Raw genomic sequence first — 15952 nt, forward strand, 5'->3', positions numbered from 1 at the left:
CTTTTGAACCCGAGTGTGAAATGTGTTGAAGCTGTTGTGTTGAGATAAGAAATGAAGAGGGCTGATCTTTATACGGCCTGAATGATACGCAGAGAGCAGGAACTCATAAACACACTGATTGCCGTCGTTACGAGTTGAGGATATGCCAGTGGATATCCGCGAGGATGCGTTCACTCAGTCAGCCAGACATTACCTGTCAACCATTACAGGTTATTGCCCCATCCAACTCTTTTATAATGTCAGGGGTTATTTCTGAGGCTGGCTCAGGATCAATGCCAGTTTATCAGAAGACTGTTCACGCTTCAGCTGAAATTGTTAGTGTGTCAGAGACAAGTGTCTAATAGGTAGGGGCATGATTATACAAATACTTTCCTTTAAAGTACTGCGTAATTAAAATGGTGCTAACAACCACCATTTTCATTTATGGTGTGCATGAACATGAACAAGCTGCAAAGTTGCAGAACATTGTTGCTCCACCAGTATCTTCATTGTGGTGAACTTTTCAACCGAGCTGTCAGGTGTCTCTTGAGAGAAAACCCATGATGTATTAAAAACAGTTTGTTAGGACATGTCATGGTGACACAGACTGAAAAGACTTGTTTGCCTCACAAGCAGGGGTGTAAGAAAATATCGATACACATGAGTATCGCGATGTTATGTGTTGTGATACTGTATCGATTCTCCAAAACAGTGTATTGATTTTTAATGAATCTCTTAAAAATCTGACGGCCTGCTGTCGGGCAGAGTGAAGATACCAGCATCATATGAAACTAGAAAACCGCAGGAATACAGTCATACTAGCTCGTCACGAAGGACGCTAAATAACGCTCAAAACCTGGTGAAGAACATGCCCACTTTATGATAATCACATGTAGTTTTGGGCAAAATCATACAGTTTTCTTGCATGCAGTATTAATGTGTTATTTCCGTCTCTTCTAAAACGGTGTTTTTCTGGTGGGTTATTTTACTATGACAGTTTTCTTAAATTTTTTTTTTCAAAATTGCAATATATCGCCTTGCCAATACACAGCCCTACTCACAAGTCTCTTGGCAGACTTCCATTATATATATGCAAACATATTTCACAAAGTCCGTCTTGCAATCATTAGCTTAGATCACAAGCCATAGATGTTTGTCCCCGATGTGTAGACAGAGATTGGAAAGAAAGCCTTCATGTTTTCTGCTCCGGCCACAAAAGGAAAAGGAATTTCCCATTTGATGAATCCTAATTTCACCCTATTTTAGTATTATTATCTGTTTTAGTATTGTTTTCTCCGTTGTCTGATTTTGTATCGTTTTGCAGTTGAATCTGCAACTTTTTTTCCTGCCATCTTGGCTTCCTTTCAAAAGAGGTTTTCAACCTCAATGAGGCCTGCCGGGTTAAAGAAACGCTTTATAAGAATAAATAAACAAAAAAATCTAATTGATAGGATATTGTGGTGGCCAATATGGGTCCAAGATGTTGTCTATGTAATCCTAAATACCCCAGTTCAAGTCTGAACATTTGTTGCATGCTGTCTCCCTCTCACTTCTCTTATTTAACTTCAATTTATTGAAGTCATGTTATTCGGAGAGCTTATTTTCAAGTAGGATCAGCCTATAAATATAGTCAACTCAGTTGTTTAAAAAATAAAATTGAGTCCTACTTTGAAATGATATCAGCCTGCCTGGTAAGAAGATTTACATTTACAGATTATTTTATGAACACTTATTCTAAAATGTCTTGAGGAATGTGAAAATTGTCATAATTTATAATGCAAAAAAAGTTGCAAGTTATTTTTTATTTCATAACACAAATCACCCTAACGGGGGTTGCATCATTCACTCCAATACAAACAGTTGTAATAATTTAATAGCTTACAAATTTGAGTCACAGTGCAGGTAAAAGTAAGAACTGTTTGTAAATTCATACGTTCGTGGATTCAACGCCACCAAGCAGTGACAAACATGCAGCTCGTTCTTGCTTAGAGACAAAAAACATTTGAGCAACATCAACACAAAACCACAGCTTAACCTCTTTTAAGACCCCTTAACATGGTTAAGGGTCAGCACAGAGCAGACAGAGTTCAGAGGTTGAGCACTGGGTGTACGGCACAAAGGTGACATCAACACGTGTCTGTGTCCATTATTTGGTAGCTGAGCAGTCCGACCATATTTAGAGGCATCTTCCATTCTTGTGGAACTTCTTCTCTTAGCTCAGTCACAAAGTAATAGTCTATCTACGATCCTGCTTTTCTTTCAGTCAGTCAGGCAAAAATGTTTCCTCCATTCAGTGTCTGGACGAGGCCTCCGTCCGCTTCTCTGCAATCACCTCCTCCTGCCCAATCCGTTCTACCGGACTGTACTGAGGAGGCTGCTCCCAGCTCCAAGTGCAGTCTGGAGCGTCCAAGCTGTCCCGGCTATACAGAGGAGGAGCGAGGCTCATCGCCACATCCACCCCGTCGACCACGACAACAAACTCTGGAGGGGCTGAATCAGGACTCTCCTGGCTGCCCTGGGACTCCTCGTACGATGGAGGGAAGGAGCTCGGTCTGCACAGGAAAAGATAAACAATACATCTTTATTTTTAATAGTTTATTTTACAGGGACAATGCTCATTGATCAACAGATCAAAGAACTGTAAATGAGCCAGAGTTAGCTGAGAAGGGTCATTTTTATCTTTTGTCCCTGGCCAGATGTTAGAAACGCGAACTGGAAATATAATAGTTGAAAAGACATTTGGGATACATAATGTGAGAAATTCAATTGGTATTGACTGTTGATGCCAAACAAAAAGCAAACATTTTCCTAGTGCATAATGCATACACTCATCTGGAGAGAAGAGAAGGAGGAGGATATTTTTTTTAATAGTTATAGTAACTATTATATAATAGTAACTCAATTGCATAGAAGGAAATTGGTTAAATGTTTTTACATGTATTCTTTTTCCTGTAAAACTTTTTTCACTATTATGAATTCTCTTTTTAAAGTCTATCTGTGGTTACAGGTGTGATGACCCCAGCCTTTCCCTGTTAATCTACTTTCCATGTTTTCCAGATACCTGGTGTCAGGGGATTGTTAGGAGCCAGGGGTCCCAGTCTATAAAGCCCTGTCTGCTACAGGCACCCGTTTGGTTTGGTTTTAGTACGCTGCTTTAGTTTATCCTTGTTTTGCACCTTAAAACACATGCACACACATCCATCACTCTTACACACCGACATCCATGCTCCACATCTTAACAATCCTTATTTTGGCACTTTAAATTACTTGATTTGGTCCAGTTTGGTTTAATAAAGCTTCTTTTGTTAAATGTTCAATTCTCCCTTTTTGTTCTGGCCACCTGAGCCAGGTCGTAGTAAAATATGGTGTTTGTACTCTAGTCTGTTATGGTCTTACCTTTCAATAGTGTAGACATTGATGTGCTGTTCGTGTTCTCCTCTCTGGTACATCTTGCTCTTCATGCTGTGGCAGATGGACCAGAAGACTCCGATGAGCACAGCCAGGACGCCGAACAAAATCATGAGGAAGGCAGTGATGACCTTCAAAGTGTACTCTGTCTGCATGTACGCCACGTAGACCCCGATGCAGGCCAACGCGAGCCCCACACAGGGCAGGACCAAGCGGGCCAGGGACCACAGCTGCTTCTTCACATTGCTGATCATTTTAACTCACTTGTTGTTTCTTTATGGAGTTTTGAGGTGGCTTTTCTTCTTTTTCCTATATCCTCTGATGGAGAGAGACGCTGGCATCAGGCAGGAGGTATTTAGGGAGGCTTGAGGTTTGATCTCTGTAGTACCTGTTCTTGGTGAGAGACTCGCCTAACATGAAAAAAACCCTCGTACCAAGTTTGAGTACCAACAAATGTGGCTGCAGTTGAAGGTGTGTGAGATACTGTCTAGTGTGTGAAAATATCTCTCAGACATAAGGGGAGGCGGCTGTGACGTTCCTGCCTCCTCGGTTTTATATTAACACAGGCTGATAGTTGATTAGGCAACACGATGACCATAGACTGAACGTCATGGCAGAGAGGTGTGGGATCCAGGTCTCAACATACTGTTGGTCTGAAATGGTCTTCATTGTGATTCTGGATTTGTGAATTAATTTGATATGTTGACAGATGTTTTCTAGTCTCATTAGAGTCCGACAAAAAGCAGGTGCCCTCGTCAGTGGTAGTTAAAGCTGTGTAGGTTATAATACTACATACTGTACATGATGCACTCACTTGAAAGATACTGTGACTATGAATTTACTACTGAAGGATGTTTTGTGCAAAATACATATTGGTATATACATAAAATACATATTGCTATATACATATATACAAGACCACTACTGCTACTACTACTAGTACTATTATATAACAATAATCTTAAGAGTAAAGACAATCTACGTCAACAGCAGTGCTAGAATCTTTTTTATTAAACTGCATTTAATTGTATGTATTTTATTTTAAATTGTACCTTTTGTATGGATTAAAAAAAAAGATTTTAAATCACCACAACAACAAGATAGGCAACAAAATATATATGTAAAAAATGAACACAAACAATATTTATTTCCTGTGATATCTGATAAGTAAATCCTTTACACATATTGCCTGTCATCTATGCTATGACAGTCTTAAATTGATGTCAATATTATGCAAGGTTGATCAAATGTGTTCAATTTAGCACCATGGTCACTTATGTTATTTTAAGGTTTACCCACTCTCAACCAAATTGCTAGTTTGGTGCCAACATTTACTGTTTTTATACATACAACTGATACTAAAAAAAAAGATGTATGATGCTGCAAACAGGAAGGAAATTATTTATATTTTGTGCTAAAGTCATTAAACTGTATTGATAGATTTTAAATCTTCCACATTACCAGACAGAGCTCTATAACAGGCAGTGTTACAAATGGACCAACAAGTCCTGAACATTCTTTTTGAGTTCTCTCAGATTGTTTTACTGATTATTAATTCATTGCACACACTGGACTCGTTCTAAATTCAAAAAAAGAACAAAAGCAATAATATTTTAATAGATTTCACGCAAGTGGTGAGTCAACGTCCATGTAGGGAAATTCATTTTTAATTTGATGGATGCTACTTAGTCATCACTACCAGCTACACAGCTTGCAGTGAGCCTACAGCGGGAGACAATCGGTGCTGATAAAATGTTACAGTATTGCGTGTTACATGTTTCTATGTCACAGCACAGTGGAGAGGTCATAAGGTCATTTTTCCATAAACCTGTTTTCGTGAACTTGACAATTGGTTCACATGTTAACATTTTCCATTTGAATGAACAATGAACAATGAACAACATCGTAAAACCTTCAGCATGTACTTTGGCCTTGATGCCATATATAACAAGATGTAATGTTCAAACTTCTTTACAGTGAAAATATATGACTTCCTTGTTACATAAAGCTGAATGATAAACAATGCAGTAAGCAGGCCACACATGGAACAAGGTCAGGTGCTCAAAACACCAATTCTTACATTTTCTGTTGAAGTTATCTGTTTATCTTTTCTATATCATCCTCTTCAGTGAAGGTTTTGCATACTTTTATATGCACATGGACCAGATAATATCTTTGGTTTCAATGTGACAAAACAGCTTTCTGTGCTGCTTAGGGCTTGTTCACGTGTTTTGGATTTATTGAGGGACATATCAGAAATATGTTAACTTTTATACAGTTGTAATATTTGCACCCTATTTGACTGCTGTCAGGCCATTAAATAGGTGTTATCTTTCACTATAAGCAGCATACATGTAGGTCATTAAGGGCAGTGCCAATCCTGACCAATTTGGTGCCCTAGGAAAGATTTTAGCTGGTGCCCCGCTACCTGCCGGGAGGTTTTTACATCTGACTGACGTTAACATTACAGTCTTTGCAGGTTTCAGTTTTTAAGATAGTTGGCATAGATGGTATCATATGAATCTTGAGATTGCAATGAATCCAGTGATACCAATGCTAGCTAACTGGGAAAGGCGCTAAATATCGCTCCAATGTGGAGCTATCTTTCCCGCAAAGTCCGTGACACCTTAAGTGACAAACGGTTGTGTTATGGCCAGGCTGTTTTTGCCCCCTCCGGCACTTGGTGCCCCGCGCACAGTGCGTGATGCGCCTAGTGGCAGCGCTGGCCTAGTACGCCAACTACATTGCAAAAGTGAAAGTGAAACTTAAAAGCAACACGTTCTAACACGTTGTAAAACTGAATGAAACGTTAAGTTTTGAACACACAAAAAAGCTTCTTTAGGTTTAGGAAACAAACCCAATAGGTTAAGTTTAGGGGAAAATCATCGTGTTTTGGCTTAAAATGACCAGTGTTTCAAAAGTGAAAGTGAAACTTAAGGCTTGCGAACACAAAGACAACTACACGTTGTTGGTTTCACATGGGACGCAAACTCCAGTCTCCTGGGTGGAAACCCTGTGTTCTGTATCCCATCCATCATCCATTACCCCCGACCTCCACCTCATGTGGAGTTTTACACTGTCTTTACTACAGCGCCTGACTTCCACTTCTGCTCCTGTCATAATTACTACGTCGCTAGAAGTCGCTGTCATGTGCTTTTATTCCTCCTTTCAGTGATCGCCCATGTTAATATATGATAAAAACCTACTAGTGGGTGCAGTAGGCCCCTATTAACCACATCTATGGAGCTTATAGCAACTGATAACGCCTATTTCATAGCCTGACAACAGTGTAATCGGCTGATATTTTGTGGATTGCTCTCGAAATGTACAAAAATGTTAAGCTTTGTAGAAATGGATACTATATTACCAATCTTGGAACAATGTATAGGAATTGTAATGTAAAGGAAAAAAGATCTACATGTGACTTTCCCCCTTCTGTTTGCCCTTGACCTACAACCTCTACTGTGCACCTTCCTCTTTGTATGTAGGTCAGCATCATCAGAACTCATCATTCAATGACTCTTCATTATGAGTGGGCTATTCTTGGATGGTATTATGAATGAAAATCTATCCACACCCCCTCAGCGCTTGTAGTGTATGCAGCCCAGTCATCAGGGCTCTTATTGGCACTCGGAGAGTGTAATGGTTTTATGAACCTTATCAGTCTTATCGGTGTGGAGTTAATCCTCTGAGCTCAGCTTGGGTAGTATCTAGATATTGCGCCACAGCGATGCTTTTCGACAGGTTAACACACACCTGTGTCTGATGCCCATGTGAGATAGAGTATTGGCTTCTTAATTGGCAGAAATTACCAAGTAATGAGTGTTAATAGTGGCACTTATAGTTGTTAAGTAGATTATAAATCTTTGTGGCCACACATTCAGCAGTCTGATGTAATATGTAATGCCCTGTGAGATGGCAGACTGTGGTACTTTCAACAGTGCAAGTACTTCACCTGGACTGATAGCACGAATGACCAGCAAATGACACTGCAATAATATTACTGCATGTACAGTACATTGAAGATAGTCAGCAAATAATCAGAGAGTGTTCACCTGTGCCGTGATGTAATTTCCTTCTGGGAATGCGTGATTGCTCATGGGGATTTCAGTGTTTGTGTCATTATAACAGATCCACTGTAGGTGAGAAATCCTATTTCAAAGTATTTCCTCTCCGTTCCTCTGGAGGCGTGTTTTATTTGAGTAAAATTACTGTATGCGTGTGTGTTTTGGGGCCTTTGTGGCCACATTGGAGGAAGCTGTTGGTCGTGTGATAGGCACCTGTTTGGCACACTGCTGAAAAGGGGGGAAAAAAGGGAAAAAATACTGATAGGGATCCTCATATCCAGACACAACAGCCACATTATGAGTGTCATTATCATTAACAGATTAGTTGGCGTTATCTCTGCTATTATTAGAGCTTTAGCTGCTAAAAAAAACATCCATTTAGTATGGCTTTTATGTGGTGTTTTAACATTTTTGTGGTTTTATTATTTATACTATTTTATACTATTCTTATATATATTTTTACTCATATTTAGTTTTATCAACATTTTACTACTCTGAGTAACTGTTGATCATTATGACATGTGTCAATTTATTTGTCAAAAGCTTGTAAAGCACTTTGAAGTGCATTTGATTTGTTCGAAAGGTGCTATATAAATAAAGTTTGATTGATTGATTGATTGATACACAGCAACTAGACGATTACACTGACTGTTTTCCACACGTTTAGTTGTCTCTTAAAGGGTCGGTTCACCCAAATTACAAGAAAAACATATTATTACTATTATTATTAGTTTTACATACATGCAGTACCTCTGTTGAATATGGTGACCCAATATCTCTCCTCTTATTTTCTGTTGTCTCTCTATGGTCGACTTTGTTACAACCTGGCTTCGGTGGCCGTAACAAAAAGGGAGATGCACCATATGAACTTTTAACAAAAGAGGCATTATTTAACAAATTGAAGCAAATTAGACCAAATTGAATCAAATTAAAGAGGTAGCTTAAAGCTCCAGTGGGTAAAAATGGAGCAAATATGATTAAAAAAGTTATTTTTATAAAACGGTCACTATATCCTGACAGTAGTGCATGAGACAGGTAATCTGGAAAAACATCTGTGTCCTCAGGTGCTCCTAACGGCATCTGCAGGATTTCACAGACCGGAGGAAAACAACCAGTCAGAACTGATCTCGAGTCTGCCGTCCAGCTGCCATCTTTGAGGGCTGGCTGTCAATCACTCGCGAACGCCGACCAAGCGGTCAAACTCAGCGTTGGAGGCGGGGCCCCGTTCATTCCTATGAAAGTTGCTCAGTGGCACATGATGCCATAATGGCTCGACTTCCGACTGGAAAAGTACCCGGCTCTTCCAGTGATCTTCCGCATCCAATGGTCTCATATTTGCTCCATTTCTACCCGCTGAAGCCTTAAGTAAAAATACTATGAGCACAATGTACTTAATGTATTAAATATAAAAGTACTCATTATGAAGAAAAAAAAATTTCACCAGAGTGTCTCTATTATTATTGGATAATTATTGCTGATGCACTGACATGTAAGTAGCATTCAACTGTTGTATCTGGTCAAGGTGGAGCTAATTTAAACTGTTTGATATATTGTTGAGTTGTTAATCTATTACAATGCCTTGATTTGATAAATTCGTCATGTGTTTTGTGTGTAAAATCTTAATCTAGCAGAGTAAAAAGTACAGTATATCCCTATGTATTGCAGTGGACTAGAAGTAAATGGAAACAGTCAAGTAAAGTGCAAGTACCTCAAATTTAAATAAATAAAGTGTCTGAATAAATTAGCTTAGTTTCATTCCACCGCTGCACATGTAAACAATTAATAATGTATATGATACACATGCAGTCTGTAAACCTCCAAATTAAGCTCTCTCTTGCCCTCATCTTGCCCTCACATGTACACACACACACACGCGCACACACACACACACACACACACACACACACACACACGCACACACACACACCTTCTTTTAGACCTCATTATTGAATGATAATTATAGACAGAGTGAGACAGAGAGCCATTAGTTGTGAGGGCAGGAGTGAAGGGCCGGTTATTAATCAGCTGGACTCTGATGAGGAGCTGCCATCCGCTCTGTCATTAATACACATCACGGTCAGACTGCACACTCAGCAGTACACAAGTTCACTCGTTATACGGTCACTAAATCTGGATAGAAGACACACGCAGAGTAGGTGGATATCAATTATTAGATTGTTTAGATGAGCGTGTAGGTCAGTTTATGCACATACAGCAGCAGTAGTAGTACCATGAGAGGTCCAGTGGGGGCGATGTCGCATTATTTTCTTTCACCAATGCCAGTGGCCAGTGAGCAAAAGCCCTTCAGCACTGCTTGGTAAAAAACTATTTAATTAGGGAATAATTAAGATATATAACTAAAGCTCTCACTTTCTTCAAGCATAGCATAGATCCAGTGGGAGCATCATGTGGAGTCAAAAGTATCTCTCAGCCAGTCACATGTGTAACTTTAATGCGATCCATTCGTAGGCAGGGTGAAGGTTCCAGCCTGCCTGGTTTCGATAACCATGATTCTCTATTTCACTTGTGGTTGTGGATTTTGTGACAGATTATAAATCTCCTCAGGTTCAAGTGTTGGATAACATCTTTATACTGTAAAACCATTCACTTACGCACAAGCCGTGGTGTCATTTTATCACTCTGGAGATGCTATTAAAGATAAAAGAGAAATGTGAGATGTGTATGTTGAAGGAAAAAGTGGTCTTAAAACTTCAGAAAGAAAAGAAAGGAAGGAGGGGAACAGGGAAAGCAAAGGGTATATAGGCAAAAAAGGAGGGAGGGAAGGTTTTTAACTTTTCAAATTTTCACATCCGCTCGGAGTCTCTCGTCTTCTAAGTGGCTCTCTCTCCTCTCTGTCCATGTCCATCCTTGGTGTTTCATGTGCTCTTGGCTGTAGTGTTTCACTGCTTATCCCTGTAGCTGTATAAACCCTCGCAGTTGTCTGGACTAGCCTAGGCAGGAGGGGATCAATGAGGAGATCGATAGGGTCCCTGGGAGTCCTAATAGCCCTGTTACTGCTCCCTGACTCCCTGCCTGGCTGCCTGATATAGCAGCACACTGGGAGGCAGCGCGTGTGTCTGTATGTGTGTGTGTGTCATCCAAATCCCGTCTACAATCCCCCGCTGAGTCTGTACTTACACTTGGTCATGATACAGCACAACAAGTTCTGTAATTGTGCCCATTGCTGGAGCTGATGGCTGAGGATGATCTGTATGTGCTACATGGCCTTCTACGGTGTTCACTTTCAGTCTGCATGTCGTGTTCCCCCTCCGAGTAAAGAATAGTTGACTTGACACACCAGTGATGGAACATACGTTTTGTAGTGTACTATAAAGCTGCAGTGGGTAGAAATGGAGCAAATATGATTAAAAAAAAGTTATTTTTATAAAAAATGGTGACTATATCCTGACAGTAGTGCATGAGACAGGTAATCTGAAAAAAATCATGTGCCCCTGTGTCCTCCGGTATTCCTAATGGCATCTGCAATATTTCACAGACTGGAAGAAAACAACCAGTCAGAGCTGATCTGGAGTCTGCCGTCAAGCTTCCGTCTATGAGAGCCACGATGCAATCACTCGCGAACTCCGACCAACGGTTAAACTAGGCAGCGCTGATCAAATATGAATCAATGTTCTGTCAATGTAATGCCTATTTCTCTCCTCAAATGTTTTCAGAAACATCTTGTACTGTTTAGCTGTAGAATGAGAAAGCTTGTGACCCGGCAGCCATGTTGAGATCAAGTTGAAGCTTTGAAGAGACACTGCACCAATTTTACCAGCCCAGTGTCCTGGGAATTTTTTTCACATTGGGCATTTCTGCAAATTCACGATTTACGTCCAGTGCCAACGCTCAGTGAGGCACAAAGTAAGGGTGTAGAGGTCGGGTTACTGGATGGGTGCGTAGTTCCACATCTGACTGTCATACAGGAGACCGACATTTGTCTTTTTATTAACGTGACCACAATCTTTCCATAATACTATTGTAGTCGCCATGTGCAGATATTGTAGAAAGCGTGCATTTTAAAAACTTAAAATTTTTTGTCACTGCTTATGAAAACCGTTGTAGCCTATAATATCTTCTGTGGCTCTGGAGGGGCCTCGGTGTCTGGGAAGAAGCCCCGGATGAAGGCTGCTTTACAAACTGGAGGCGTGGAGTCTGAAAGCCATGGGTGTTTACCAGTCAGGGATGGTCTGGACAGTGTTTATGGAGGGTTATACAGAGGATTAAAAGCCAGAATATCTCGGCCTCTGCTGCATCAATTTGGACCGTTCTTTGTTTTATTTGACTTGTTGTGTCTGTGGTTGATGTTTGTGGGTTCTTTACTGCCTTCATGCGAGTGGATGACTTTTTGTATCTATCTATTAAACTCTTTTGCTAGTGGTTACTTTATGCACGTTAATGTAAAGCACATTGATGTGCTACATCAATAAAATTGTCTTGCCTTGCCATCACTGGCGTACACCTTTAAGTATTTCACTTTTATGCTCCTATGTACTAAAAATTGTGCTTCTTACTTCATTACATGTATTTGATCTATTTGTATTTTGAAGTATTTGTATTTGATTTGATAATATGTACTTGTTACAATTCAATAAATCACACCTTCATTAAGGTTATAATATTCAGTTTTTATTGAGACTGTTTTAAAGAGGTGTTGGATCAATTCAGAGGCTGCAGTTTGCTAAATTTAGTGGACGATTTCTTTTAGAAACACAATCTTTTTACTTGACTTGTCCTTTACTTGTAATGGAGTAGTTCTACATGATGCTGCTATCTTTACTGACACTAGCTGATGACACATTTTCAGGTGGAAAAAGCAACTCTCAGCTCCACCTGGTGCGCATTTGGTACTACTGGGGTTTGACTAAGAACAAAGAAATGTGATTCTGTGTCTGATATTACAGGAAGAAATCTGTAAGGGAAAACTTTTGCAAACTCCCAGAGAGAAATTTCCAACTTGTAGCCGAGATGATGAAGCCTCCTGCACTGGATGTGTCATCCAGTCCTTGTCTGCTACCCCCCTCTGTGCCTGCATTGATATTTACACCACGATACAGCGCAGGTTCTCTCAGTGTGCCCACTCGAAAATGAGTTGTGAAAAAGTACAATATATCAAGACTGCCAAAGCTTGCTGCTATCTGAACACCCCGCTGATTTCCCAGATTATCAGGCTTCACACTGGCGCCTCAGTTGTGGTAATAAACATGTGTAATGGAGGCGTGTTGGTGAGAAAAAAAGGAGCAAGGTGAGTCCAACGTAAGTCTCAATTTCAGAAAGTAATTTGTACCAATTAGATCAGAAATCAGGAACAGTGAGGGTGAGTCTTTAGTTCAGTAACCAGATTTCTTTGAAGCTGGGTCATCGCTGGGTTTCCCTCCAACATCAAAAACAGATGGGAAGAAAGAGAAAAAAAGACTACAAATAATAAGCACGTAGAAGCAGCTGCATCTGAGGGGCCAACAGGAGAATATTTTGCAGAATGTGGGCTTTCCACTTTAATCACATTGGAGACATGTTTATATTCTGGAAAAAGCAGAACATGGAACAAACCTTGGTGGGTTTCTGCTTGAGCGTCAGAGAGAAGAAGTTCATAATCATGTAGGGATCAGTGAGTCTAATTAAATGTACAGATACAGCTGTAAGGAATGCCCACACCCCATCAGACAATATGCCTCTGCAGTCCATTATAGCGCCCCTCAAAAAAGCCTGTGATCCCACTCGTACACCACATACATCACATACTCTGGATGTAAAGTTCAAAGATCCGCAGTGGAGTCATGTTGAAGGCAGATGTTGCGCTGTATATCAAGAGTTCCCGCATTACGTTCCTCCTGGGTAAGATGATAAGATGATAAGGCCAGGGCCGTCCTGCATGGGCCGGGGGGAGAGGTAATAATCGCAGCGTATAATTCAGGGTAATGAAGACTGCGCCACTAGATCAGCCATAAAGAATGATAGGGGGAGGCAGACGGGGAGCCGCTCACGCGTTTGACCTCCACTGGCATCCCTCCACCTTCTATAAATTTGTGCTGTGGTCTGACTCCAGGCGAAGGGGAAGGAGGGAGACGAAAGGAAGGAGATGGACAGATGTAGAGGAGGGAGAGAAGAGATGAGTGACAGAGTAAAAGAGAGGGAAGGTGCGCATGATTTAGCCTCGGCCAAGACACAGGTCAAATCTTGTTCTCTGATCTTTGGAGAGATATATTTCCTGTGTCCTCCGAGACTTCTGGTCCCAGAGAAGCGCTCCATATATGTATCTAGCCGTGTCCTACGAGAGGAGAGACGGATGAAAGGAAGAAACCTCTTTGTTTAATTTCTTGTGATTGCAACAGTTTAAGGATTCTGTCAGCTGTGAGTGACAGATGAAAACATCCCCAAAAATAAACTCCAGCATCTATTACCATCAAAAAAAGGAAACATTGTGCCATCTCTCACACAACTCTCTCCCACTCAGTGCCTCTCTGTTTTTTCCCCTCCAGTTCATCGGTATGCAGGCGGTGTGGCGGTGTACTGTGGGCAGACTGGGCTGCGCTGCTCTCCTCTACATGTCTGCTAAATGACAGTAATTATTTTCCTGGGCTGCAGGCGACTCATGCATGTTTTATTTCCACCTCCACCTCCCCCATCTGCCTGCATGGCGATGCATGGCACACACCGTGGTGGAATGGAAAAAAAGCAGAAACAGCAGAGCATTTTATTTCTCTCCATACCTTCCTATGGGTCCCCACTGGGTTCTCCAGCGTCGGTTCCATCACTGAGGGGGCCCGGTCTTTTATGGTACCAGAGGGGGTTTTGCAGGGACTGACAGATGCTGTTAGGCTGGTCTCATGATGGTCTAGACACGGATAAAGATGCCTAATGGTGGTTCACGTACACTGGCTGCGGTTGTAAGCGTTTTGCCACAAAATGGCTACCGTGTTTCAACTCAGGTGTCACTTGGCGTTGGGGGTGACATCCATCAGTGCAGTTTCTCTTGATTTCGCCCAGACGAAACAATGGCTCCTAAACAGCACGACTTACCAAACATTTTCAACTCCAACAGAACAGTTGAAACAATAGAAAACTGTCAGAACTCAGTCAAGGTTGCCTGATGAATACATCCTATTAAATCTGGAGAAGGTTGTATCCCCCCCCCCCTTAATGGCACCGTGTTGTGTGTCACACCGTCCTGTGACATGCAGCTCGTTTGGTGCGACTCAGGGGATCTCTAATACCCCTGCAGCTTTCATAATGAACATGTGGCTTCTCTCTCTTGGGCACAATTTAGCGTAATTCATAAGCAGAGGACGGGGCATTAGCCAGATGGTGCTGTGGGTGGCATCCTTTCTCTGGCCATCTATTAGAACTGGGTTGGTGACAAAATTCCAATGTGAGGAGACGGACAAGGTATCCCATTTCAGTATCCATCCAATTGTTTACGTTTGTGTGTGTGTGTGTGTGTGTGTTAGCAATGAAGTAAAACTTGAGAAATAAATAAACAAATGAGTATACATCAGAAATATATGTGCAGTAGCTGATCTATAAAAATGGATAGCAAAATGGACAAGTGTGTCTACATACCACAGGGACTTATTTTGAGATTGTTAATGGTAACTTATATTCATTTTGGTCACAGAAGACACAGAGACTTGGTTATTTTTTGGTTGTTTGGAGGAGACTTTAACCCTCATTACAAACGACTTTGATGATGGGTATGGTATTAGCCAGAAATCTGATTCTTAAAGTTGCATAAATTTATATTTCCATATGAACAATTACACAAATGAGTAGCCTACCTGTAATGTGAAAGGATTGTTCGTAGTGATGAACCTACAGATAATTATCACCAAACTCTGCAGTTCCCCTCAGCTCTACTGACCCGGTTTCCAGCTGGCAGCTGTTTCAGTTTAGTTGTTTTTTTTAGCAAAAATGCTCTTATAAATCCACTGTATGCTACCTGCCCATCAAACATGCATAGCCATAGCGACTAGCTGGTGAACATAGTGCAGCATTTAGCAGCTAAAGAGCCAGATATTTCCCTCAGGAGACCAGACCAGAGCTAAAAGAAGGACAAGGAGAGTGAATATTAAGAGTTACATGGCCCAAAACATGACTAATGCTAATGTTGCTCCGCGTCTGGTCGATGTATTAACAAGGCAACTGTTTGCCAACACACTATTCACATAAACTCTATGGCCATCTCGAGTTCTGCCCCCACATGGCAAAAAACTAACACTTGATACAGCTTGAGAGACCAGAAAGCAACGAGTCCATCTTGTTTCCAAAAATGAAAATTGATTTCTGTTGTACAGTTGGAAAAATCCCCAAGGGAGAAATCTCTGGGGACATCTTTTACATGTTGGGACAAGGTGACTGTGAAGTTTCACTTATGTCTACAAGGTACTTGGTGTTAAAGCCTCTGAACACCCATGCAGGTGTTTTCAGTTCTTCTGGCTGATTAGACCTTAGAGGTGGGCTGGCAATACGTCATCCAGAGTAGGCTCGCGTGACCACGCCCC

This window comes from Sebastes fasciatus, chromosome 6, assembly GCF_043250625.1.
Source record: "Sebastes fasciatus isolate fSebFas1 chromosome 6, fSebFas1.pri, whole genome shotgun sequence".
Classification (NCBI taxonomy): Eukaryota; Metazoa; Chordata; class Actinopteri; order Perciformes; family Sebastidae; genus Sebastes; species Sebastes fasciatus.